Source organism: Hyperolius riggenbachi, chromosome 7 (assembly GCF_040937935.1).
Source record: "Hyperolius riggenbachi isolate aHypRig1 chromosome 7, aHypRig1.pri, whole genome shotgun sequence".
NCBI lineage: Eukaryota > Metazoa > Chordata > Amphibia > Anura > Hyperoliidae > Hyperolius > Hyperolius riggenbachi.
The window spans coordinates 14498387-14525632 of record NC_090652.1 but is presented as its reverse complement, the minus strand read 5'-3'; the positions used below and the strand labels follow the sequence as shown (position 1 = coordinate 14525632).

General features: G+C 44.9%; 1 pseudogene; it reads left to right on the top strand.

Annotated features, from left to right (window-relative positions):
* Window positions 1-27246, top strand: part of LOC137524107 (zinc finger protein 850-like) — a 197625-nt pseudogene that overhangs the window by 128562 nt on the left and 41817 nt on the right.

The window sequence follows — 27246 nt, the reverse complement described above, 5'->3', positions numbered from 1 at the left end:
TCCAAATATCGGTCAAAGTTAATCCAAGTGTGTGACATACTTTCCCCTTATATGCGTCCCTCCCAAGTAGCGTGCCCAGGCCCCCCGAGCAGGGCTATACGGATAAGGTAGATTGCCCAAGTTTCTAGAGTGTGAAGGACCCCCATACATATATTACTTAGCTGTGCGCTGGTGTAAAAGGTTCTTCTTTCTTCAGGCAGGCGACCATGAAAGGCCCAGATCAGTAAGTTGTCATTCCATCTGTTGCTGCCGTTTTCCTTGACCTAACCTCCGCTGACGCTGTGGGAGACCGATACCGAACTTGTCCGGCTGCCATTCTGGTAGGTCTATCTTCGGTAGATCCAATGCAGTGAAAAGATCAGGCAGCTCCGAGGGTTGTTTAAGCGTGAAGCTCTTATCTTCTTTCAGGATATGAAGTTGAAAGGGAAACCCCCATTTGTAAGATGCGCCCTCCTCTTGTAAGACTTTCAGCAGAGGTTGTAAGGCTCTTCTTTGTAGCAGGGTAGTTGGGGCCAAATCTTGGAACAATAGCAGTTTATGTCCTTCGTGCTCGATCGTCATGGCGTTCCTGGCGGCCTTCATTATAGCCTCTTTTACGTTAAAATAATGTATTCGGCATATAACATCCCTTGGAGGGTTCCCATTCAGTGGCTGTGACCGCAGAGCCCTATGTATGCGATCCATTTTCAATTCGGCATCATCAGGTTGCTTAAGAAGCTGGTTGAAAATGGCGGTCATAGTGGGGCCTAGCTGTGACGCAGTAACAGTTTCGGGAAGGCCCCGTATTCTTATGTTACATCTCCTACTTCTATTTTGCAGATCTTCCGTATTTACCCTGAGTATAGAATTAATGGCTTTTTGCTGCTCATTTTGCGCGGTCAATGTTCGGATTTCAGCTTTCATAGCCGTCACGTCTGCTTCTAAGGCCGCAAGCCGGCCGCCATGATCCCTCACCTCCTCTTGCACCTCCTGTAGCTCTGCGTGGGTGGCAGTGGTGATACGAACAGCTAGTTCATCCAGATCAGCTTTAGTCGGCAAGCTATGGAGGAAGTCTCTGATTTCGCTTAGCGATTTAGCTGTGGAGGACTCTTCCTCAGGAGGCTTCTGCTTTCCGCTGGGAGAAGGCGCTTCAGCGGCCATTTTGACAGGGGTCTGTGTGGCCTCGTTCCTTTGGAGGTATCGGGTCACTTTTGACTGCACGGGAGTAGATTTCTGCTGTTGTGGGTCAATGCTGGAGGTTCTTTTAGGTCTCCCTGACATATTCAGGTAGCAGGTCAGTGGGGGATATCAGCCTTTATCTCCTAAAAGGGTAGAAGGAAGCGGGAGCTCTTTCACCAAACGTCCTCACGCGGCCATCGCTAGCTCCGCCCCCGATGGCAGACATTTTATCTTACTTGCAAGGCTTGATTGTAATGCACAATCTAACAAGGGAAAAATATGGAAGCAGATCTAGCTAGTCTAAAAACCTCAATATATAAAAACAAGTTTAAAGTTTACTGGGCTGTAAACCCTTATTTTATAAAAATAATCTGATTTTAAAACAAAGGAAAATATATGAAATTATGACCTGATCTGTAAATGAAAGTTTTATATCAACCAGTATTTATCTCCCTATCAAGTTATAAGCTTGCAAAAAAATAAACATACATTAATAAAAATGTAGAGAAAAATGAACCCAAATCAAACACGGATATTCCTAGTTGCAATTCCAGGAAGATAACATGTTCAGGGTATTCTATACTAGGCATAGAATCACTAAAAGTCCAAACCCCTAACTTAGTTGGCTTTGATATAATTAAAATGTATAAATTACCAATAATATGGAATAAGGAATCTTGCCAGGCCTGCACTGCTAACCCGATCTGGGAGTGGCCTCAAGGCTTGTAGGGCAGGAGAGTCTGGGATCCCTTCTTTCCGTTCAGAGGATGAGAGCGTATTTTCCTTAGAGTGAGTGTCTAAAAGTATGTCCCTTCTTTCAGAGGATGAGAGTGTGTGTAGAGTGTCTCATGCACTCTTAATTTATACCCCTCTAACTAACTTATAACTCAGCCCCCAGGCTAACTGGACCCAATCAAGAACTTAAAGGTGTGACTAAAGGTGAAAATTAACTAGCTCATTTGAATATCAATTAACCTAGATAATTTTGATATCAACATTTTTTAAATTTCTGGATGTGTAATTTTCCAGCAGGGGGCACTCTCGTACTGCATTCTGAGAGTATATAAAAACATTTAAACGTTTAACTCCTAATCTAACAAGCACATTATTTATTTGACAATTCATTAGATCGGATCAATGGTCCATTTCTTTAGTAAATAAAAATGGGCCTTATCAAATACAACCAGATGAAACTAGCTATCTCATAAGCCTTTAAAAACTTAGCTGGAATTTACCCAAAGTTTGGTCAACTCATAAATTATGGTTATTCTGGTCTGGCCTAGGAGTTAAACATTGCAGCTCTGTAGAAAATCTCAGAATTATATTCTACATTTGGTATTGAGTATATTTTCTTAATGCTATGTTACAAATCATGTATTTCCTTCTCCTGCCTGCTGGTGGCAGTATTTACTTGATCTATCCTGAACTTTCACTGTGCCACCAGCAGAGGTTTTTATTGGACATGTAGCAGCCCTGCAGTTCTGCCTTCCTCCAGCGGGTGGCCGTGTGCTACTTATGCAAAAGATGGGCAGTTCTATGTCTGGCCTGCAGATGTCTCTAATGAGACTTATGTCAATCACCTCCAGCTGCTTCCTGTTTCATGGACTATATAAGTCTGCCCCTTCCTCCAAGCCATTGCCAGAACTTTGTTCATCATAGGTCTGAGTCTCTGGTCACCTCTGATTATCTGATACCTGATTCCTTATACCCTGTACTTTGTTCTGTGATCTGATTACCTATTGCTGAACCTTTGCTTGTCCTGACTCTGCTTCTGTTCATTCCTCTGTGCCTTACTTGTATTTGATTTACTGTTGCTGACTCTGATATTCCGTTTTGACCTGCCTTTGCCTGCCCCCCTGTGATACCACGCCATTGTATAACATATTTGTATATATCTCCTGCACGCTGTTTGTAAATAGATAGATAGCTAGTCAGGGTTTTGGTTGTATGTGTGCACACTGTGGTTTGGTTTGTGGGAGATTCATTGTATATATTGTTTGCATATGGTAGCATTTTATTTGCATGATTTGGTTCATAATAAACACCTTTTTTGCACATTCCTGTTTTAGTGTCAGTGTTTCTGCAAACTGTGGTCATGCCTTCCAATACTTGTTTGTTCAGTAACACTATACATTTAACTATATAAAATACAAACACAATGTTTATTCTTACGTATGTGAGACATTCTATGAATAACAACTATATATATATATATATATATATATATATATATATATATATATATATATATATATATATATATATATATATATATATATATATATATATATATATATATATATATATATATATATATATATATATATATATATATATATTTCTAAATAAGATGAGATGCATATAAAATATACCTTATGCCTCATTCCTGCTATATTCTAACCTCAAGCTGTTCTACCCTTTGGCCTGTAGTAAATACAGACATGGCTTTAAGACCTGTCCAAGGCTACAAGGTGTACAAACACTTGAATCAACAGCCAGGGAGACTCTTAGTGTTTTCTTAAAGATTAAGAATATTTACGTATACCTGGATCAGCATTTTGTCAGATAAACTGAACTCAGAGGAAAAGAACTCTTTGACTCTCTTCTTGAGTCAGAATTACATTTGATATAAAACAGTATAAAGAAATCTATTTCTTGTAATCCATATGATATATCAAACATACATGCATATATAATATAAAATCAAGATACACTTGCTAATGTCTATAATAAACCATTAAATCCTATAAGCTTATATTTTTAAAGGACATTCTGTTTTATTCAATCAATAAATCTTTATTCATTCTTGATATCTGAAAACTTGACAGGTATTTCTCCTGTCTGGCTCTCAGGGAAATTGCTGATGTTGCTGAAACCCAAGAGAAGCTGAAGACGTGTCTGACACTGCCGCTGCCTGGCGGATCAACTGTATACACATCACCATGGTGACAGGGACGTGAGCCCTCTGCTGCGCATGCGCACTGTGCCAGTTGGAAATTGATTGTATGGCTTTCAGGAAAATACATTTTAAAATATGTGGCATTTATGGCTCTCTCAGCCCAAAAGGTTCCTAACCCCTGCAATAAACCCTGCAGTTCTATCCTCATCCAGCAGAGGGCGCATTCCCCCATTTTGGGGGGCATGTAGTTATTAATGGTTTCCAGAACTTGTTACTAAATTGTTACATTAATTTTTACATAAGTGGTAACTAATGATCGAGTAATAATATTAAAGGAACACTATCAAAGTTTGTTTTCTTCCCGAAGCCCTCTAGGCGTTAGAAGGGATTTGTAATGGCAGATAGTAGTAAACGAAAAAAAAAAAATCCAACAGCTTATCAAATCTTGTATATTGCTGTGACAGTGCAGGGATGACGGACAAGTTCTTCTATTCTTCATTATAGCACCAACAGGAATGAAAAGGCCAGAACAATAAAAGTGAGGCCTGCATGGGAATGCTGACCCTGAAGTAATATTAATTACCTGTCAGGTGTGCTTGATTTTGCAGGTGCGCAGCTTTCCCCCAGCTCCTGGGGAAGGTTCATCAGCCGGATTTTGATTGGCCCAGGGCCTGGCTGGTGTTTTCAAACCAGCCAATCAGGCCGGTGGGGCTGAAGCCATATATAGGGAGCAGGCAGGCGGTGGCGTCATCCAAATTCAGAGCCCTGTGGAAGCTGCCCGCCCACCCTCCCTGCCGCAGGTCGATTTTAAGTTTGGGGTTGTAAGTGTTAGCGGGATGATGGCCCCAGTTAGGGGTTAGCATTTAGTGTACCAATATGGTGATTTGATTTCTAACAAGAATGTTGTTGTGTTGAAGTTTTAATACTTGTTGAACTAATAAAGAAAAATGATTGAGTTATTATTAAAACCCCATTAATAAAATTGGCCGCGGCCTTTTCTCCACTGAAGTTTGTGTGTGCATTCTTTAATAGTAGTGTTAAGTTAAAGGTAAATGGGGAATGCATTTCCATGTCTCTCTTCCTCTGCACAAGCCTTGCCAGACGCAAATAAACACTCCATGCTGGGCCAACAGCAGAGAGACTTCTTATGTGAGAGCAGATTATTTCACATGCTGTAGTGAGAGATTCGCTGACTGAATCAGTGATGAATCTGTGAATCTCTTACTACAGCGTGTGAAATAATCTACCTTTAAATAAGAAGTCTCTCTGTTGTCGGCACAGCATTGATTGTTTATTTACGTCTGGCAAGGCTTGTGCAGAGAAAGAGGATGTTTTTTCATCTACTACCATTATCTGCCATAACAAGGAACACTATCAAAGTTCAAGGTTTTTTTTCCAGAAGCCCTTTAGGAGCTAGAAGGGATTCTTCTAGCTCCTAAAGGGCTTCTTGAAAAAAAAACTTTGAACTTTGATAGTGTTCCTTTAATTGCGGCTAGGAGTCATTAAAGAGGAACTATCAAAGAAACTGTCATTCTGTGAACCCCACATACCTATAGAGCTATTAGCCAGCAACAATAAAAAGCTTTTCAGAAGTGTCTGATCACAGCCTGTGGGAAAGGAATGCCTTGTTTATCAGCTGTTTGTGTTGGCGTCAGGCTAGAGCTGTACCATGTAGATAGGTCCCACTTTTCTGTCACTATTCACAGAGGAATGATTCGCTGTTTTTTTCCCTGACTGCTTTCTTGCAGATCATATAAGAACAGTTGAGAATTTTTTTGCTACAGAGAAGGATCTGAAGAGAAGCACCTGTACTTTTTCCTGTATTTGCATGCCTCCTCCCCCCATTCAGAATGAGTTCTTCCTGGCTGTAAACTCTTTACTTCAGACTGCACGAGGCAAGAGAGACACAGGATCAGGCACACAGAACTGCAGCTGATGAGTTATTTACACATTATTTGAAGCTATATTTCTGCTTTCTATAATTCTGAAGAGATTTTACTCACAGTATTACAGCCAGTGAAGATTGTCTCTATGTTGGATGTGCTGGACACAGTCCTCTATAGTAATGCCCACAGTGAAAACTGTTCTATGTAAATGTCATATTTTTTTCACATAAAAATAAACAAAGGTGAAAAAAGGCCTTTATATTGCTATTTGCTAGTAATTACTGGAAATATATGTGGCATTTAGAGTTTTAGTTAACTTTGATAGTTGTCCTTTAATGTTTATAGTGGGTTGAATGGTAGTTAAATAATTAACTTGTTTCGGACTGGGATGATGTAAATCTATGGGAGCTGCTATTCCTGCCACAGCATAGATTTCACTCACCACTGCCACGCTCGCCGCTCCCACCGATCACATTGCGTCGCAGCTCACTCGCCCTGCTGTTGGTATGACAACTGAGCTCCATGAGCTGGTCAGGAGCCGATTTTATTGGTTCCTGACCCTGCCATCACTGTAAGCCAATTCCAATGGCTCATATTGATCACAGGGTCAGGAGCGTTTTTTTTTTGTAGCAAGCAATCTGTTCTTTGAATCTCAATGCTGTTATCCAGGTGTCGGTAACTGTTTTATTTGGGAACCTTTCTTGGAGGAATCTCTTCTTCAGGATCTCTGACTGTTCCTCAAAATCTGTGGTTTTTGTATCTGTGGTTCCTCCTGATTCTTTTAAAAAATGGCCTAACGGTACATTTTCTTTTAGCCATTGGCATGGCTTGTAGTGTTCACTAGTATAATTAAGATAACCGCAGTGATGAGCGAAAATGCAAATATTCTTTTTGCCGAATTTTCGCTGAAAAAAGCAATAATTTCTTTTCGACAGGAGATTTTTGATCGAATATTTTCACGTTAATTTTTGCCTAATGCCCGTTATTTTCGTGTTAAATACACAGTTTATCGCGTACGTATTTCCACGTAGTGTAGTACCGCTATGCGAAGCTTTGCCCGCTACGCGTAGTTGACGTATGTATTGTGAAGTCAACTACGCGTGCGGTAACTGCATCTATACGGATCGTTGCGTATGCACAGAAATGTTATTGCCCTTCTATATGTATACAATTCCGCATTGGAAGGTGGAATGTACGAATGTATTAGTTCACCCATGCGCATATTTAGCGGATTATTGCGGAAATTTTTCCACATAAGGGCATAAGCGAAGTTTCTTTAATTTTTGCTGCTGGACGAAAACGTGAATATTTCTGAAGATTTTCGTGGAAATTCTCAAAATTCGAAAACGGGATTTTCAATGCAAAAATCACTTGAGCGAAAATTTGCAAGCAACACTAGATAACCGTTGCAGTCACTTTTTTTGAATATAGTCTTTATAGTAATCTTGTTCATTGACTGCAATATAAATGGTCAAATCTAAAGAGTCTATAGTCTTAGGGTGGATGTTTGCTGTAAAAATAAGCCCAAACTGATTTTCATTTAAGTAATTACAGTATTCTTGTAATTGTTCTTCTGGGCCTTGCCACATGCAAATAATGTTGTCTGTGAAGCTTCTGTGGAGGACCAGGTTCACACCATATGGGTTGTTGGGATAACCAAACCATTGTGTCCTCCAACCAACCCATATATAGATTTACAAAACTCTGTGCGAACCTGGTCCCCATCGCAGTCCCCCTCGTTTCCAAAAATATCCCCTGTCAGGCTTGTCTGGTAAATGACGATTTGTCAGGCTGTATTCCCATATGACTGACCTATAGCCCAGCCCGTAACACCTGCGCAAACTCCTACCTAACACAATACTACAATACACCCTGCAGGTAGATGTAGCATACAGACTGACAGATAGTAATCCACCAAACAGAACCTATTAACTCTAGTAATGCAATGGGCAACAGTGTTCACAAGTATATATATATGATAGTCATCTGAGGCCTGGTGGAGAGGGCAATCCAGACGAATGAACCAGATGACTGTAGAGGCAGATGTTCCAGAGTTCAAACAGTCCAGAACTTTTTCCAAAGATAGCGAGGTTTTAGACTTAGCTGGTCCAGGCAGCGTTCATACAAGTCTGTGTCCAAAGCAGAGGTCAGTCCAGGCAGCTAACAGGCATAGTCCAGGTACGAGAGCAAGTTTGGCAACACTATAATCCATTAGAGATAAGCGTAGTTAGGATACAAGGCAGTGGTCAGCAACCGGAATAAATCAGAGATTAAACGTGGTCAGGATACAATGCAGATATCAACAGGAATCAATCAGACAGTGAGCGCACACCCAGCCAGCCAAAGCTAATGCTATCACGGGAGAAGAATGGGAGGGAATCCATAGAACCTTGTTATATTTGGAATATTTGCTCAACAGATTGTGGTGACAACACATGTAGATGGCCAGGCATATAACACATCAGTCCATATCAAATGAGTCCATAGACCCTAAATTAGCACAACATCTGGCTACAAACAAAGCAAGGATAAAATATTGCAGCAGTGTTTATATTGCAGATCCTGAGATCAGGCAGTACGTGTCACCTGGGGGGACAGACACCGGCCAGGAGCTGTATCGGACAAAGACATGGTATGTGTGACTAGCAGTGTGCCGGGGGCGTGGCTTAAGTGTCCCTCCTTATGTGATTTTAAATTCAACAAGCGTTTTTCAATAATGTCAGAGCCATTTTCACTCATCTCTGCCATGTACATCTACTCGCTGCTCAATTTCACACACATAATGTTACAGTAAGGCTGGGAGCGCACTGGGGGTACCATGAGTTGTCTGCCAGGTGCATCTCTGTGTTTTTCTCTGCATTTTGCATGTTTCTATGTGTCTGTGGTTAAGTTTGCATTTTTCATGCATCTTATTTTACTTTTATTTTTTTTTATAATCTGTCTTGTTTAAATAAAAAAATACAGTATCATATTTTTTTAAGAAAAAAAAAAAAAAAGAAGAAGAAAAGGAATGCAAAGCACATGCATTTTTCGCCATAGGAAGGAAAGCACATTATGGGGCTGATTCATGAAGCTGTGTTGCTATAGCAGCGCGAGCTCCATGATCAGCACCGCACTCTGAATTGAAGGCTGCATGCTACGCTCACTCTTGCAGTGTGGCGTGCCTTCCTTAGTTATGTGCTTTGCTTCCATAGCAACGCACGCTCCGTAAAATGCCGGCCACTGCTTTGAAGTTTCCGCGATGACGATACTTCACTAGAGCGGCCGCTACTATGTTCATTTTCTCTGCATTTTTCATTTTTGTATGCATCTGTGGCTGGGTTTGCAATTTTCATGCATCCACCCTCACATCTAAAACCTCACGAAGTCCTGCAACTTCCATCTCTGCAACATCTGGAAGATCCGCCCTTTCCTGACCAGTGTTGCCCCCAATGTCCTCATCCACGCCCGCATAATTTCCCGCATCGACTACTGCAATGCCCCTCTGTCTGGTCTTCCTATGATCCATATTGCCCCGCTGCAGTCAGTTATAAATGCAGCAGCCAGAATCATCCACTCCTCCCATCACTCCACCACTCTGTGAATCCCTCCACTTGTTTCCTATCCAGTCCAGAATCAGATTCAAAATACTGTGTCTGGCCTTCAAATATTTCCACAAAACCTGCCCAACCTACATTTCTGATCTTACTCAGAGGTACACACCTAGCCACTCACTCCCCTCCTCCAATGAACTTCGCCTGACCGTCCCCCGCATTACCCAGTCCCATGCACGCCTCCAGGACTTCTCAAGAGCTGCTCCAACACTATGGAACTCCCTACCTCCCTCCATTAGAGTCGCACCATCCTTCAACATCTTTAAGAAGGCCATTAAAACACACCTTGGCCTATCCCCCCTCACTGGTGCTCTAAACCCACAGCTGAACGCTGAACTCTGGTCTCCTACCTTTCATGTCCCTACCTCTCCCTCTAGATTGTAAGCCTGGGGCATGGTCCTCCTCCTTGTGTCTCCTACCTGATCACGCAATGCCATCAATGTACAACCATCCTATGGATCTGAGTGAACTTAACTTACCTAATCTTCATGCACCCATCTAGTGACTATACACTACCTTGTACTCATCTCATACTGTGCTGCATGATCCGGTTTGTATGTATTCCTGTATGACACCCCTAAATATTGTCTGTAACCAGCACTGCGTAATATAAAATCAGTGGCTGAATAGAGATCAGTGGCTGAATAGAGATCAGTGGCTGAATAGAGTACTGGTTAAGGGCACTGCCTTTGACATGGGAGACCAGGGTTCGAATCCTGGCTAGGGTCAGTACCTATCCAGTAAGGAGTTCAAGGCAAGACTCCCTAACACTGCAGGGTGGCCTCTTGAGCGCGTCCCAGTGGCTGCAGCTCTTGAGCGCTTTGAGTCCGACAGGAGAAAGGCGCTATATAAATGTTTGGATTATTATTATTATTATAATATGTTGGTGCTTTGTAAATACTATATTCGCCAGAGGAAAGCAATGTATTAAAACTGCACTATGACTTTAATTCACTAAGCTTTATCAAACACTTTACCGAACGTTTGATAATTTACCTCATGGGTAAAATCTAATTTTGAATTCACTAAGGTGTTATATATTTATCAAATGTTTTATCGATAAAACGTTTAATAAATATATAACACCATAGTGAATTAAAAATTAGATTTTACTCATGAGGTAAATTATCAAACGTTCGGTAAAGTCTTTGATGAAGCTTAGTGAATTGAGGCCTATGTGGGAAGATTCAACATGTACGATTTTAAAATGGTACAAAAAAGAGGCAAAAAACTGTGATTTGGAATGCAGCCCATAGGCTTTTGCTGAGTTTGATTTTGCGTGTGTTTTCTGCTATGCAGGGGCGTAACTAGAAATCCCTGGGCCCCCCTGCAAAAAAAATCCCCCCCCAGGCCTCGCTCTGGGACTTTTTGGAGGGCAGGAGGGGTTGCAACATAAGAGGGGAGCGTGGCGGCAGATCGGTGGGAAGGGGAGGACATTCCCCCCTCTCCCTCACCTCGGGCTCTCCTCCCAGTGGTCCTCCTCCTGCAATCATTAGCGTCAGCGGGCACGGCAGGCTGAACACATACCTCCATCGCGCCGGAGGTCTCCGATCTCTAAGAGCTTCATGCTACTTCCTGTTTACACAGAAAGTAACATGAAGCACTTACTGATGGGAACCTCCGGCGCTAAGGAGGTATGTATTCAGCCTGCCCGCTGCCACTAATGATTGCAGGAGGGGGACCACTGGGAAGAGAGCCTGATGTGAGGGGGGGGGGGGGGTGTCCCCTCTCCCCACCGATCTGTGGCCACGCTCTCCTCTTATGTTGCAACCCCTCCTGTCCTCCAAAAGTCCCTGAGCGGGCGCTAGGGGGGCCCCGGGCTCCCCCGCGGGGGCAGGGGTCGTATCCCCTATTGTTACGCTGGTGCTGCTGTGTGGATGTAGCATAATACATTGAAATCAGGAATGTTCAACCTGTGAAATGTCCAACAAGCATACATGTGCTAGTAATGATAATAGAAGGTGATGAAGATGAAGATAAGGGAATTGTGCTGTAATTGATAATAATAATAATAAAAATATAATAATAGCATTCAAAGTCTGACTGCAGGTAATTACACAAAAAAGAGCTTGCAGTTAGCTTATTCACCACAAGGTGCCGCTCCCACCTCTCCCACGTGGAACGCACAGAAAGGAGGCAATTAATCCAAAGACAGGAAGTGATGTAATAGCAGGAAAAAAAGTTGCAGGAGGAGAGAGAACACGCGGCTGGAAGAGGTAATTGTGTGAATCTTGTTATATATGGAGCAGAGCAGAGGTTTGGGGTGGGCATGCTTTGTTACAGAGGAGAACATAGTACACCTGTCACTATCCTGATCATCCCCCTTGATGAGACTTATATATAACTGCTGTGACTTGTTTGCCAGTTTTCTATTGCTCCCCCTACATGTACCATAGATTATGGGTCGGATCTCACCTTCCTAGTAATAATTCAGTCACATCACAGAGACAAGAGAAGATATATATTGAATATAGCCATGTCCCCCCAGTGCTAGCATTTGCCCTTGTATAGCCTATTCTGCCCCCAGCATTGCCATATTGCCATGCAGTGTGTAGCCCTATCTCCTCATCATCATCACCCAATCCCGAATGTGTAGTCGTCAGGGCAGAGGCTCAGGGGGCACCAGTCTCGGGGAGTACAGCCCTGAGGGTGTGCCTGTGCCCCCCACCCCTCCCCAAAACACTTTAGAGTTATGACTGCATGTTTGGGAGACTGCCTATACTGGGGAGAAGGCTGCCTGTCTGACTTGGGGAAAGGGTCTGGGGGCACACTTGCCTGTCCTGAGTAGAGAGACTGCTTGGGGTATATTTGGCTATCGATACTGTCTTGCTATCTAGCCTGGGAGAGGGGTATCCTAATACTACGGGAACATCTGCCTATATTCAAGGGGAGGATACCTAATACTGGTGTACATATGGCTATCTAACCTGGTTAGGGGTACTGCTTATTACACGGGGTACATTGTGATATCTAATCTGGGGTTGGTGGGTTGCCTAATCCTGTGGATACATCTGGCTATCTCTAATGGGGATGGTGGGCTGCCTAATGGTGGCTATCTATACTGGGAAGGGGGACTGCCTAATACTGGGGGCACATCAGCCTTGTTAACTTGGGGAGGGAGACTACTTGATGCACCTGGCTTTTGAAACTCTTCAGCACTTTATTTGGCCTGAGGAAGTGGGCAGAGACCCACAATACACGTCGCCTGTGCTTATTAACAATTCATAATATTTATATATAGGAATTTGTCATTTTTTGAGGTAAGCCACTTCCCCTTTTTCTCTTTTTTTTTTGTTTTAAACTCAGTTTTATATACACCTGGGTGCCTCTTAATGCCGTTATGATGGCTTCCCAAGTCTTCCAGATATTAGTCATCCACCAAACCAGCCACCAGTCAGACTACCACTTGCTATGTTATCAATGGCAAAAGGGTGAATGTTTAGTGATATGAAGGGTGTGAGCAGGAATCCAGGCGCATGCATCTCTATGGAGAGAGCTTGCAGGGAGTAGTAGTTTTATTGTTAGGGTAGTCTGCCTTTATTCCTGAGAATGATACAAAGTATCTACGTGGGGGGTTACTTTACATAATTGCCCCTTAGGGAGGGACACATAGAGAATAATATAATCTGTGATTAGTGTGGAGCTCTGATTGGCTGATCTTGTATGTCATGGAATACTGAGCCCATAAGATCCTCATGGAGCAGCTCCCACCTCCAGCTGGTGCCTCACACGTATGCACACTCTCTGTGTTACCTTATCTCTGGATTTCCCACACTTCTTGTGCTGTCAGAGGTGTTTTCATGTTTATCCCAGGCGTTATGGAAGGCAGGCTGGTATCTCTTCCCTGTGAAGGAGGAAACTTTCCCTGATGGCTTTTCCCAGCAGCTGTTCATAGCAACAGTCATGAATACAATGATGTACAATGGAGTTGTTGTGGATCAGTGGAGGTCTCAGGAAGGGAGTTTCTAAAGGAGCAGGATCTGTGCATTACGTCCATTTTCAGCAGATGAGACAGGTGCGCCATATGACCGTATCCATTGTATCTCTGATGAGAAGAAGCCAATGTGCAGTCAGGAGCCACTGGTGTTGGATTGGAGGTTGGAGTTTGCACAAAGATGATGGTTGTTGGGTCACAGCTAGGGGGTGGAGCCAGGCAACAAGGGGCGTGGCTGGTAGGACAGGCAGAGAGGATGGAGGCTGCAGCTGGAGAGTGGTTGTGTGGCCTCCCCTGCTTCTGTCCTGGTACTGACACTGTCCCAGCTTGGAGATTTGTTGCTATGGCTCTTGGAGGGTTTGAGGTTAGTAGGTGATGGACAGGTACGGTCAGTATATGGAGCTGCAGTCCCATCTGCCCAGTTCGTCAGCTGCCAGAGCCATAAGTAATTCATAGCTAATTAGCTGCAGGCCTCAGCTCGTATCTTCCTATATCTCCAGCTGTTCTCTCTTCACTTCCTCGTCCATCTACCGCTGCCGGCACTGCTGTAACCTCCCAGGAATGTGTGCATGGAGAGGAGGAGAGAAGCACCAGATGATGAGCAAGGCACACTGGGAGAGAGGACTGTGGTGCTGAATGTGCAGATACCACAGCTTATGGGATATTATCAATCACTAGCAATGTATGTTCTTTTCTGTGCTCTGATTATTAGATCTAATATTTTACTGCTGCAATTTATCCTTTTTATAAATCAGATCTGAGCTGAAAGAACAAGGGACGTATGTAAGGAGTGATCAGCAGTCTATGGAGGAGGGTGGCATGATGGGGACAATTAAAGAAGAAGAAGGAGAGGCCTTTGTGAGGAGTGATCAGCAGTCTGTGGAGGAGGGTGGCATGATGGAGACAATTAAAGAAGAAGAAGGAGAGACCTATGTGAGGAGTGATCAGCAGTCTATGGAGGAGGGTGGCATGATGGGGACAATTAAAGAAGAAGGAGAGACCTATGTGAGGAGTGATCAGCAGTCTATGGAGGAGGGTGGCATGATGGAGACAATTAAAGATGAAGAAGGAGAGACCTTTGTGAGGAGTGATCAGCAGTCTGTAGAGGGTCGCATGATGGGGACAATTAAAAAAGAAGAAGAAGAGACCAATGTGAAGAGCGATGAACAGTCTGTGCAGGAGGGTGAAATGATGGGGACAAATGAAGAGGATGAAGAAGAAGAGACATGTGTGAGGAGTGATCAGCAGTCTACTGAGGAGGGTAGCATGATGAGAACAGTTAAAGAGGAAGAAGAAGAAATGTACGCGAGGAGTGATCAGCATTTTATGGAGGAGGGTGGCATGATGGGGAAAATTAAAGAGGAAGGAGAGACATATTTGAGGAGTGATCAGCAGTCTATGGAGGAGGGTGGCAGGATGAAGCCAATTAAAAAGGAAGATGAAACATATGTGAGGAGTGATCAGCAGGCTACGGAGGAGAATGACATGATAAGGACTAGTAAAGAGGAAGAAGAAGAGGACATCATTACTGGGATGAGCATTGGTAAGTGATAAATGTATCTCCTTTTAATGTCTAGTGCATATAAGCCAGTGATGGCTAACCTTGGCACTCCAGCTCTGGTGGAACTACAAGTCCCACGAGGCATTGCAATACTCTGACAGCTCTAAGCATAACTCAGGGAGGCAGAGGCATGATGGGATTTGTAGTTTTGTCACAGCTGGAGTGCCAAGTTTAGCCATTACTGCTATAAACTGTGTGTTCTACATGTGCATATTAGCTTAAAGCTTACTTCTTTTCTTCTAAGTTAGCCAATAAATGGTATTCTCCAGATTCAAAACCTCTTACTAGTGCAATAAGCTAACTCTCTAACTGAATGACAAAGCTAACAATTAGTAAGCTCTCTCTCTCTAACTGAATCACTAAACTATCAATAACAGGTTCAGCGAGTCTCAAATGAGCACAAATCGATCACAAAATGCAAATACACAGTCAGGGCTGTGGAATTGGTACAAAACATTTGATTCCTTAGTTTATGAAACCACTGACTCCTTCTCCAGGTACCCAAAATTCCTCCGATTCCTAGACACTGTCTAATTCTTACCATTGCTGTCGATTTCGTGCAAAAATCATCCAACTCCTCAGTTTTTTGGAACCTCCGACTCTAGGTACCCAAATTTCTCTGACTCTTTGACTCCACAGCCCTGTACACAGCACTGCTCTCTAACACAACCTCTCACAGAGTACTGAGTAACAGCATGGAGGTAATCCAAGATGGCATCCGCCATAGGAAAGGGTAGGTGAGCTCAACTCATTCCTATTGGTTGCTAGGGACATGCTGGGGACATTCTGATTGGTCCCAAACTGAAAAAAAATGCACTTCCATAATGGACTCAAATTCATAATTAAAGCTTGCATCCATAATTTACTGGTGCACTCGTAGTCAGAATTTGTAACCGCGGTGGATTACGGATTATAACTATGGTGCCGTAGTCCACAATTACGACTTGTCATTACAGATATCCATAAATTACAGGTCATTACACCCAACACTACCTGGGGCAGAGGAGGGAGCAGAAGGGAGTTAGACTGGCCTCCCCTTAACCTGCAGGCAGCTCCAGTAAACCAAATGCCGCCCCATGACTCCTTCCCTTCCCAGCACCATGTAGGATGACCCAATGGTCAGTGAAAGTGAGGTACCATCCCTGCCTATGTCTGCTGCTCCAGGCATCTGTATTGAGGTGCCCTCTGCCTCTGACTGTGTGGTCTAACCATCGGGATACAGATTCTACTGCATGCTTGTGTTGGGCTGGGATGACATCCCTGGTAAAAAATGGATGAAAGAACTAATTGGGTTAGCGCTCAAAGATAGTCTCTGCTGTAAAAGATGTTCAAATCTGGTAGATGATAATCAGCAAATGTAACAGCATAACATCAGTGTTAGGCTTGGTGGTATATTCTCCACAGTCAGCATATAGTGTAAATGCTGATATGAAGGAGGTACACACGCTAGCACAAGGAACCAGGATATCCCCAGTTTAGTGGAGGAGAGGACTGACTCCAACAGGAGATGTGGCGCACAGAGCAGGCATAGATCCGAACAGCCACAAACAATCCTTTCACTATATTGGCTCAGCGCAAGAGAGCGCTGAGCGCATAAACCACAACTCAGGTCAGGACAGGTGACAGAATGAACGCTTGCTAAACTAGTCACTGCTTAAGTGACAGCAAGCGTCCATAACAAGACAGACTGGAATGAGGCAGCCAATGCAATTGCAGCGGTGGCGTGCCTCACAAGACAGGACAGAATAGTCGGGAAATAGAGTCAAAGAAGGCAGACGTAATACACACAAATATACAAAAGGTATGATTTCCTAGCGTATTACGATTACAGCTATCAATAAAACTACAAACGACTGACTGACATATGTATATATCGGTGATAAACCGATAAATGACATAAGCAAGGAACACAAACTAAGAACTGGAGCAGGACTAGGAACAGGACTGAACTAGCTAAGCACGGGTGATCACGATACGCGCAACCTACCAAATCGTGCTGGAAACTAACTGACTGAACACAGGATATAAACAGTTCGTGTACGTATATATCAGCGACACTGATGTATTAACGTAACACGAATACAAGGAAAATAACAAACGTGCTAGTATGCGTATATATTGCGATGAACCAATATATGACGCAAGACAAGCAAAGTAACAACTTCTGATAACAAGAGCAGGACTAGGAGGACTTGCTGACCCCTTCGCAGGAGTCAGCGCAGTCCACACGGACTAGGAACGAGGTGGGGGGCTTGACAGAGTGACAGACTGAATCTGAGACTATGATAGCCCATGGAGCACTGCAGGAAGCAGTCCTTTATACTGAGATCATCCAATGGGAGCAGACATGCAGATTCCCACACAGGTGAATGGTAATCAATCACAGGCTGACAGCAGGAAAGGGCAGACAAAGCTATGCAGCCTGCAAGAAAGGGATAGCAGCTCCATTGCAACAGACAATGTTTGTTTTCACAAAAGCATATTAAACTGTCATTAACTTCAGAGCGACTGCAAATGGAATCAATGCTCAGTATGAGCGCAAGCAAAACTATGCGAGCAAATGCACGCAAAGAAATCAAAATCTGCTTGTCTTCAGTAAAACTGCAGCCAGCAGTACATGCTGCAGAAGTGATCATAACAATCAGTGGGGCTATAGCTCCCCCAACGTAGAGAGACTCACCAGACTATATGGCCTAAGTGGGCCCGACTTCGCCTTAGGGGGGATATAGGCCACCCCTCAGCCTCTCCGGCAACCTCTGCACCTCAGCGCCAACCACTTCCGGCTCGCTGCTCAGACAGGGTGTTACTGTTGCCTCCAGGTAAAGAGAAAAGCTGCACATAGCATAAAAGTGCTTAAGGGATTAATCCCAAGTTTATTAAAAAAGTTAAGAACAGGCAAAGCCTAAAAAACAGGTAATAGCAATTGGCTGCGCAGGACTACGCAGAACTGTGGGATGCCAAGCAGCCACACACTTTTGCATAAGATGGCGCCGTGAGACGGTCGCCTGGCACACCGGCCTCCGTCTCTTCGTCTCTTTTCTGCCCCTTTCCCCACCACGGCATCGTCACCTCTCCGTGGAATTGACTCCCCCTGCTTCCAGGGATCCAAGGATGTGGTGCTTAGCGGCCTGGTCCCGGGGCACGCTGAGAACCGGATCAGCTGACCCCGGCCGTCTCTGGCCACCCACGTGAAGGGACGCACCCGGCTAGACGAGAGGACGGCCCCCAACAGCACCTCCACTGCACTCACCGCTCGCCGGGCCACACACATGGGATGAGCCGACAACTCAGGGCTCCTCCGCTCCAGAGCCAACAGCTGGCCTCCTCCACTATTGTCCCGGCCGCATCACGTGGCTGCCGGGAGTCGCTTTCCCACATGTGGCTGCGACATCGGAGGCGAACCAGATGCTCCAACTCCCAGGCTGCCATCCACTGTCGAATGGACTTCCACCACTGCCGCAGGACGCCAGCTGATCGCGCTACCAGCTGACAGGGCCACGTGCTCCGTCAGCTGGCCCTTGCAGGATCCTGGATGCCCATTCCACTGCCTCTGGTCTGCCTTTCACTGCTGCCGACTGGGCCTGCAGGCACCCTCGGAGCCCACCACCGCTGGTCAGGTCAGTGCACTCTCCTGGCCCTCCTCTCAGCTGCCTTATTCAGGCCACTGCTGTGTCCCCAGAGGAGTCAGTCCACCATCTCTCTGGCCCCTGTGAAAGCCATCCTATCGTCTGCTGAACTGGCGGGGTCCACAAGCTCGCTCCAGCTTCCATCATCGCAGGGCTGCACATAAAGTTACCACCCCTCCTTAGCAGCTGTACACAGGGACAAAGACCATGCCAGACCAGCAGACACGGTCCCATCACAGTTGAAAACCAGACAGGTTGAGACACTACCGGACAGGTCATGCCACAACTGCAGGGGACTTCACTTCACTGTTCTACGCCTCCTCTCTTTCTTTATCTTTCTCTCTCTTCCCAAGGATAGACCAGGGGCATCTGATTCAAAGTATCGCTGCAGAAGCATTTTGAGTGCCATAGACGGCAGCGGATGTCCCCCCTGGTCCTTTCTCCTGGGTCCATTTTCTTGGGTCCTCTACCTATACTTCACTCTGTCTTTACTGATGCATTGTGCCTACTGTATGTATCCACTGTATATATGTATCTACTGTGTACCTACTGTATGCTGACTGTTCAATTTCTGTACTGTACCACCACCGACCCTGTTGTGCCAAAACCAATTCCTGGTACAACTCACGATGTACTTGGCGAAATAAATTATTCTGACTCTGATATATGCGCTAAATGTATCAGCTACCGAAGCGTTAACCCAGCTTGCAAATCCACAAAAACCGCCGCTAGATCAAACAGTGTAAGCGCGTCGATCAATCACCGCGTCCAGTGATGTCAGATGCTGCGCCGCTCTGGAGCTAACAGCAACACCCTATCTGAGAAGCAAGCCGGAAGTGGTCGGCGCTGAGGTGCAGAGGTTGCCGAGAGGCTGAGGGGTGGCCTATACCCCTAAGGCAAAGTCGGGCCCACTTAGGCCATATAGTCTGGTGAGTCTCTCTACGTTGGGGGAGCTATAGCCCCACTGATGTTATGCTGTTACATTTGCTGATTATCATCTACCGGGTTTGAACATCTTTTACAGCAGAGACTATCTTTGAGCGCTAACCCAATTAGTTCTTTCATCTTTTTGAAGCTAGTCACAAATAGCCAGGGAGCGCTCCACCGTTTGTGGATTGGTGTTCTATTAGTCTCCTGAGACTGTGTATTTCATCACTTGTGAGCGCTAATGTACAAGTTTGTTTACTTATTCATTGGTATAAAATGGAGGCTGTGGATCTGCCATTGTGGCACCAAACAGCTCATCAGTTGGTGGAAGGGGGCACTTTTCCCAGCTGATAGGGCAGAGAGCTGTTGGACCAGCAATCTTGCCAGGAGCCCATTGTTGCGGATCACTGTTGGGTCAGTTGAGCGAATGATTTCTGGGAAAAAGGCCTGGGGTTGGGCGGCAAACTGGGGGGAGGAGACAGCTGATGAGGTCTGGATGCTGCTTCCAGCCTGGTGTACAGAGGGGGGTGGCGTGCAGTGGGACTGTTCAGGCTGCACATGATGTACAGAGTGATGGTTAGAGGAAGAAGAGAGCCTCTTGCTGCTGCTAATTCCTCAAATTGGGTGGAGGGTTTCGCGTCAAATCCAATCCACCATAGAGGCCGCCTGCTGCTGGCCAGTGGTGTACCGAATAGATAGGGAAAAATTCCCTGATCAGTGGGCTTGTTGCTGCCAACCACCAGCTCCTTATCTCCTTGTACAGGTTGTAAATGTGATGGGGTTGGCCTTGCCTGCTGATGTCTAGACAAGGACCCGCCTCATCCACCATCATTTTACCTGCGGCTTGGAGTGTCATCACCCTTGCTGTGCTTCATTGTGAACAAACATATAGGGGGTGAAACGCTACAAATTTATTGGGGCAGCTCAGGGATTGGGGGGCTTGGTGAGCACAAACCCCCCCATAAATTGGGAAAGAACGAGTTGTGTGAACGCTCTCTAACTCGCTCTCTAACTAAAACACTAATCTATCTATATTTTATGAACAGAAAAATGTGTCAACTAAAATGCAGGAAAAAATAAAATTACAAACTAAAAAAATAAATAAAAGTAAAGTAAAAAGAAAATGAAAACAATGAAAATAAATGAAACACAAAAAAATGAAATGAAAAGAATGCAGAAACTGTCTAATCAAATAAAATTCAAATCACAATATTTATAAAAAAAATAAATCAAAGTAAATCAAATTTGAAATAAAAGAAAAAAAAAATCAAGTAACTAAAAAAGGGAAACACACGACACTAACGCTCACTCACTATTACTCACTACACTAACGCTCACTCTCTATTACTCACTACACTAACGCTCACTCACTATTACTCACTACGCTAACGCTCACTCACTATTACTCACTACGCTAACGCTCACTCACTATTACTCACTACACTAACGCTCACTCACTATTACTCACTACACTAACACTCACTCGCTATTACTCACTACACTAACGCTCACTCACTATTACTCACTACACTAACGCTCACTCACTATTACTCACTACACTAACGCTCACTCACTATTACTCACTACACTAACGCTCACTCACTATTACTCACTACACTAACGCTCACTCACTATTACTCACTACACTAACGCTCACTCACTATTACTCACTACACTAACGCTCACTCACTATTACTCACTACACTAACGCTCACTCACTATTACTCACTACACTAACGCTCACTCACTATTACTCACTACACTAACGCTCACTCACTATTACTCACTACACTAACGCTCACTCACTATTACTCGCTACACTAACGCTCACTCACTATTACTCGCTACACTAACGCTCACTCACTATTACTCACTACACTAACGCTCACTCACTATTACTCACTACACTAACGCTCACTCACTATTACTCACTACACTAACGCTCACTCACTATTACTCACTACACTAACGCTCACTCACTATTACTCACTACACTAACGCTCACTCACTATTACTCACTACACTCTAGCACAGACTATCTCTCTCGCTGACACACTACAGCTAACCTTCTCACTTACTCACTAGTGACTCACTACACCAGGGCCGGATTTAAGCCAAGGCCACATACAGTGGTTTGCAAAAGTATTCTGTCCTCTTGAAGTTTTCCACATTTTGTCATATTACTGCCACAAACATGAATCAATTTTATTGGAATTCTACGTGAAAGACCAATACAAAGTGGTGTACACGTGAGAAGTGGAACAAAAATCATACATCATTCCAAACATTTTTTACAAATCAACAACTGCAAAGTGGGGTGTGCATAATTATTCAGCCCCCTGAGTCAATACTTTGTAGAACCACCTTTTGCTGCAATTACAGCTGCCAGTCTTTTAGGGTATGTCTCTACCAGCTTTGCACATCTAGTGACTGAAATCCTTGCCCATTCTTCTTTGCAAAACAGCTCCAGCTCAGTCAGATTACATGGACAGCATTTGTGAACAGCAGTTTTCAGATCTTGCCACAAGTTCTCCTCCTCTACACAGCAGCACCACCAGTCACTCACCTCTCCGCTCGCCTCCAGTGCCAAAGCTTCCTCTTCCCCTCCTCCATCATCAGCTGCCGCTGTGCATCTCTTTCTGCAGTCAGCATTTCCCATCTTGTGATTTGCCGGTAATGTGGCGACGAGCCACATGTGAGATACGCTGGTGGCAGAAAGCGATGCACAGTGGCAGCTGATGGAGGAGAAGAGGAGGAGAAGGAGGTGGAGAAGAGGAAGCTCGGCGCTGGAGGCAGGCAGAGAGGTGAGTGACTTGTGGAGCTCCTGTGAGGGGAGCTGTACTGAGGTGGGGATGGGACTGCCAGGCTACCTAAGCTTCAAGGGGGAAAGGGGTGCATCTGGCTATCTATACTACAAGGAGGGGGTTACATCTGTCCATCTATAGTACAAGGGGGATGAAGAAACATCTGGGCATCTACTGTATTCTGCATGGGGAGGGGAAAAACATCTGGCCATTTGACATCTGGCCACCTGTCCAGCAGGGGTGGGGGTGTGACTGGCTATCTGTATTGCAGTGGAGCCAGGGAAGCATTTGGCTACCTATGTTGGAAGATGTCGGTCAGGAGATGCTGTTGGTCAGGGGCGGCTGGTGACAGTTTGGCTTTGGGCAGTAAAAAGTACAAGTCAGGCCCTGCACTACACTACAGTCTGCCTCTGCTCTCTCTATCACACTACAGCACACCCTCTCTCACTGTCACTAGGCCTCTCTACACTCACATCTGACTTTCTGCTCTATCACACCAACTTCAGCAAACTCCTCCTTCTCACTCACTAGTGCACTACAATCTGTCTATCTACTCACTCCTCACTCACTCACTATCTCACAACTCACCAGATTCTGTCACACAACTCAATCCACACACAACTGATTCTCTGCAGCACAATGCAGCACACTGTCTCCCTCAATATCCTCCTCCTCACTGAGCCCACAAAATGGCTGACAGTCTCACCTCTCTTATATACAAGAGGGGAGGGATAGCCTGTGATAGGTAGCTAGGATCTGGTTGCTAGGGCCTATAATTGCTCCGGATTGGTAGAGAATCCGATTGGCCGGTTAATGCTGATATATTTAATGTAAGCTATAATTGTGGATGTACGCATAACTTGCACATTTCCGCATGTAATCCGCAGTACACTGATTGGCCTGAGATGACCGTGGTGTTTCGCCTTCCACAGTAATTTTCTGAAATTGTTACTCCAATCACAGGACTGGGAAATACTCGGTAGTATTGGACCAATCAGAGAGTGCGGAGGCATCCCGCGGGATTCCCATTTCCACAGAAATATTCTGCATTCTCTGATTGGTCCGATGCTTCTGAGCTCAGTGATTGGCTGACATTTCCGAGTTGCTGTAATGCGGCATTCTGACATTGGGCTCTATTCACAAAACTTCTCACACATGACTTATCACCTCATTTATAAAAATAACCTTTCAGCACATTTACAAGCAAAACAATCACTCAAAGTAAGTTGTTTCTGATTAACTTCATTTCAATATTACTTTTCTTACCTTAATCATATTATATTTTTGCTCTTTGGAAGCCTAAAAATGTAACATAGACGAGGTGGAAACAGTAAAACAGGTGAAAATCCTTTGTGAATTATGCCTATTGTTGCATTTACGTTTTGGAAATCGGCATTCTGATGGAAATGTCAGCCCATCCCCAGTCACAGTTTCCTTATTTGCTTAATTGGGAATAAGAGAGAGAAACATGTACATTACACGGGGCATATGAGTGACACGAGGACACAGCGGTAATAAGAATGTGGAAGTGACACCACATTGCTCTACAAACATAACACAGATCTCTTGCTATAAGTACATATAGGTCTGTTGTCACAGGAGTAACACATTGCTTCCACTGTCTCATCAAGCTCTACATTCACTGCTGCTCAATGTATGGCCAATGCTTTAGGTGTGGGAGGGGTCAGTGACATGCAAATACCTCTGACGTGTATGCAAATGTAATGCAGATTGTATGCAGATAATCAGATTGGTCAGGAAATGCATTTGATTGGCTGAACTCCCAGCTACATAAAATATTTATGCAAGCCAAAGTTGTAGTCATGTGATTGGCCGCCTGTAATAAGCTCCACCTTCTGCAGTTCTCAGTCAGGCTAATAACTTGTGATGGTCAGTGACATGCCAATAACTCTGAGATGGTGCAAACTGTATGCTAATTTTATGCAAAGTAATGCAGCTGCTGCATCTGGTCCATTTCCAGTCTGCACAAACTTTGCCTCAACTTGGAACCATCAACAGCTCACTGACCATCCCTAATGATAATTGTTCCTCCCCTCAGAATTCTCTAACAGGAAGTGACGATGTTTCTCTATTTGCAGCGCAGAGTCCCGGCATCAGGAACCTCTCAGAGACTCGTCTCTTTGTATCCACAGACTGCACAACGGATGATGATGTCATCAAACAAGAGTCTCCTGCAGATATCCTGGTTACCCCAAATATTCCCCCAGACGCCCCTCACCTGTATAATCCTGAGGTGCCTCATACCCAGCACAGCTCTCCCCCTGCTGGAGGGTCTCATTCCTGTTCCACACGTGGGAAATGTTTTGTGAAAAAATCAAGTCTTCTCATACACAAGAGAATTCACACTGGAGAGAAGCCCTATTCATGTGCTGAGTGTGGGAAATGTTTTGTACGGAAATCATATCTTGTCCTCCATGAGAGAACTCACACTGGTGAGAAGCCGTATTCATGTGTTAAGTGTGGGAAATGTTTTGTACAGAAATCAGACCTTGTCAGGCATGAGAGATCTCACACTGGTGAGAAGCTGTATTCATGTGCTGAGTGTGGGAAATTTTTTGTAAAGAAATCAACTCTTGTCAGTCATGAGAGAACTCACACTGGTGAGAAGCCGTATTCATGTGCTGAGTGTGGGAAATGTTTTGTACAGAAATCAGACCTTGTCAGGCATGAGAGATCTCACACTGGTGAGAAGCTTTATTCATGTGCTGAGTGTGGGAAATGTTTTATGCAGAAATCATATCTTGTCCTCCATGAGAGATTTCACACTGGTGAGAAGCCGTATTCATGTGCTGAGTGTGGGAAATGCTTTGTACAGAAATCAGACCTTGTCAGGCATGAGAGATCTCACACTGGTGAGAAGTTTTATTCATGTGCTGAGTGTGGGAAATGTTTAATACAGAAATCAACACTTGTCATTCATGAGAGAACTCACGCTGGTGAGAAGCCGTATTCATGTGCTGAGTGTGGGAAAGGTTTTGTACGGAAATCATATCTTGTCCTCCATGAGAGAACTCACACTAATGAGAAGCTGTATTCATGTGCTGAGTGTGGGAAATGTTTTGTACAGAAATCAAATCTTCTCAGGCATGAGAGATCTCACACTGGAGTGAAGCCGTATCGATGTGCTGAGTGTGGGAAATGTTTTGCATATAAATCACAGCTTCTCAGACATGAGAAATCTCACACAGGTGGTAAGTAAGAGTCAGTGCAACATAACGTCACCTTTAGTGAGCCTGAACTGGCCGCAGCATACTGCTCTCCATCTCCCCATCACAGCTGGGAGTAGGGAGTATGGAGAGTGGAGTGCAGCGGCCAATAACAGGCTTGTTCAGTTCCGCTTATCCCTCTCTCATCGCTGGGGAGAAGTAGTGATGGTCAAGTTGATGCAAATTTTTATGCAAATGTATGCAGCTTGAAAATTAACCAATTAATTCCTGCTGAGGTAAAGTCTGGTTCATTTTTAAGCTGAATAAATTTGCATAACAATTTGCATAAATGTGCATCAACTCGAAGTTATTTGCATCTACTTCACCATCACTAGTGAGAAGCTCTGTTACTGTACTGAGTGTGGGAAATGTTTTGGTTGTGGTTTATTTCTTGCTAGACGCACCTGGCAGCATATTATACAGAGTCCCGGGGCTCTTTCATGCTACTCAGTGCATTGGTTTGTAAAGCAAGTCCCTGAACTGAGGTGGGATGATGGGATAAACATGGCTACATATAGTACTAAGCCTGATTAGTAATTGGTTGTGTTCATCTTCTATTTATTCCATTGCAAGTGGTAAAGATGTGATTGAAAATAAAGCACAAGTCAGATCCGTACCCCTCTGGGTCCTCCCCAGGCTCCCCACATCCTTTTCCCGACCAGCGATCCAGCGCTGCACCCTCTGGAACAGCTATACTCAACCGGGGTTCCATGTCAATTTGACACTTCCGTGGGATACAACAGTCCCACTTTCCCCATTTCTGTGGAACAATATAGTCCCGCTTCGGCATATGGCTGCAGCAGCGGAAAGATTCCTTCATGCTGCTGCGAGGGATGCGGCGGATGGATCTGTAAAGCAGCCGCATCACCTGAAGCCCGGTCTATAGTTCCGGCACGCGCGGGAGTTCAAACAGAATCCCTGCTTCAAGGAGGAGGGAAGGACGTCAAATGGTAAGTATAGGTTTTTTTTCCCTGCGCTGACACCAATGACCAAAGCAGCTACAGAAAGGAGGGGACAATGCAGCCACAGAAAGGGGGACAATGCAGCCACAGATAGGAGGGGCAATGCAGCCACAGATAGGGGGGGACAATGCAGCCACAGATAGGGGGGACAGTGCAGCCACAGATGGGGGGGGGCAATGCAGCTACAGATGGGGGGACAAAGCAGCCACAGAAAGGGGGGGACAATGCAGCCACAGAAAGGGGGGGACAATGCAGCCACAGAAAGGGGGGACAAAGCAGCCACAGATAGGGGGGGGACAATGCAGCCACAGATAGGGGGGTCAAAGCAGCCACAGAAAGGGGGGACAATGCAGCCACAGATAGGGGGGACAATGCAGCCACAGATAGGGGGGACAATGCAGCCACAGATAGGGGGGACAATGCAGCCACAGATAGGGGGGACAATGCAGCCACAGATAGGGGGGACAAAGCGGCCACAGAAAGGGGGGACAATGCAGCCACAGATAGGGGGGGACAATGCGGCCACAGATAGGGGGGTCAAAGCAGCCACAGAAAGGGGGGACAATGCAGCCACAGATAGGGGGGACAATGCAGCCACAGATAGGGGGGGATAAAGCGGCCACAGAAAGGGAGGACAATGCAGCCACAGATAGGGGGGACAATGCAGAG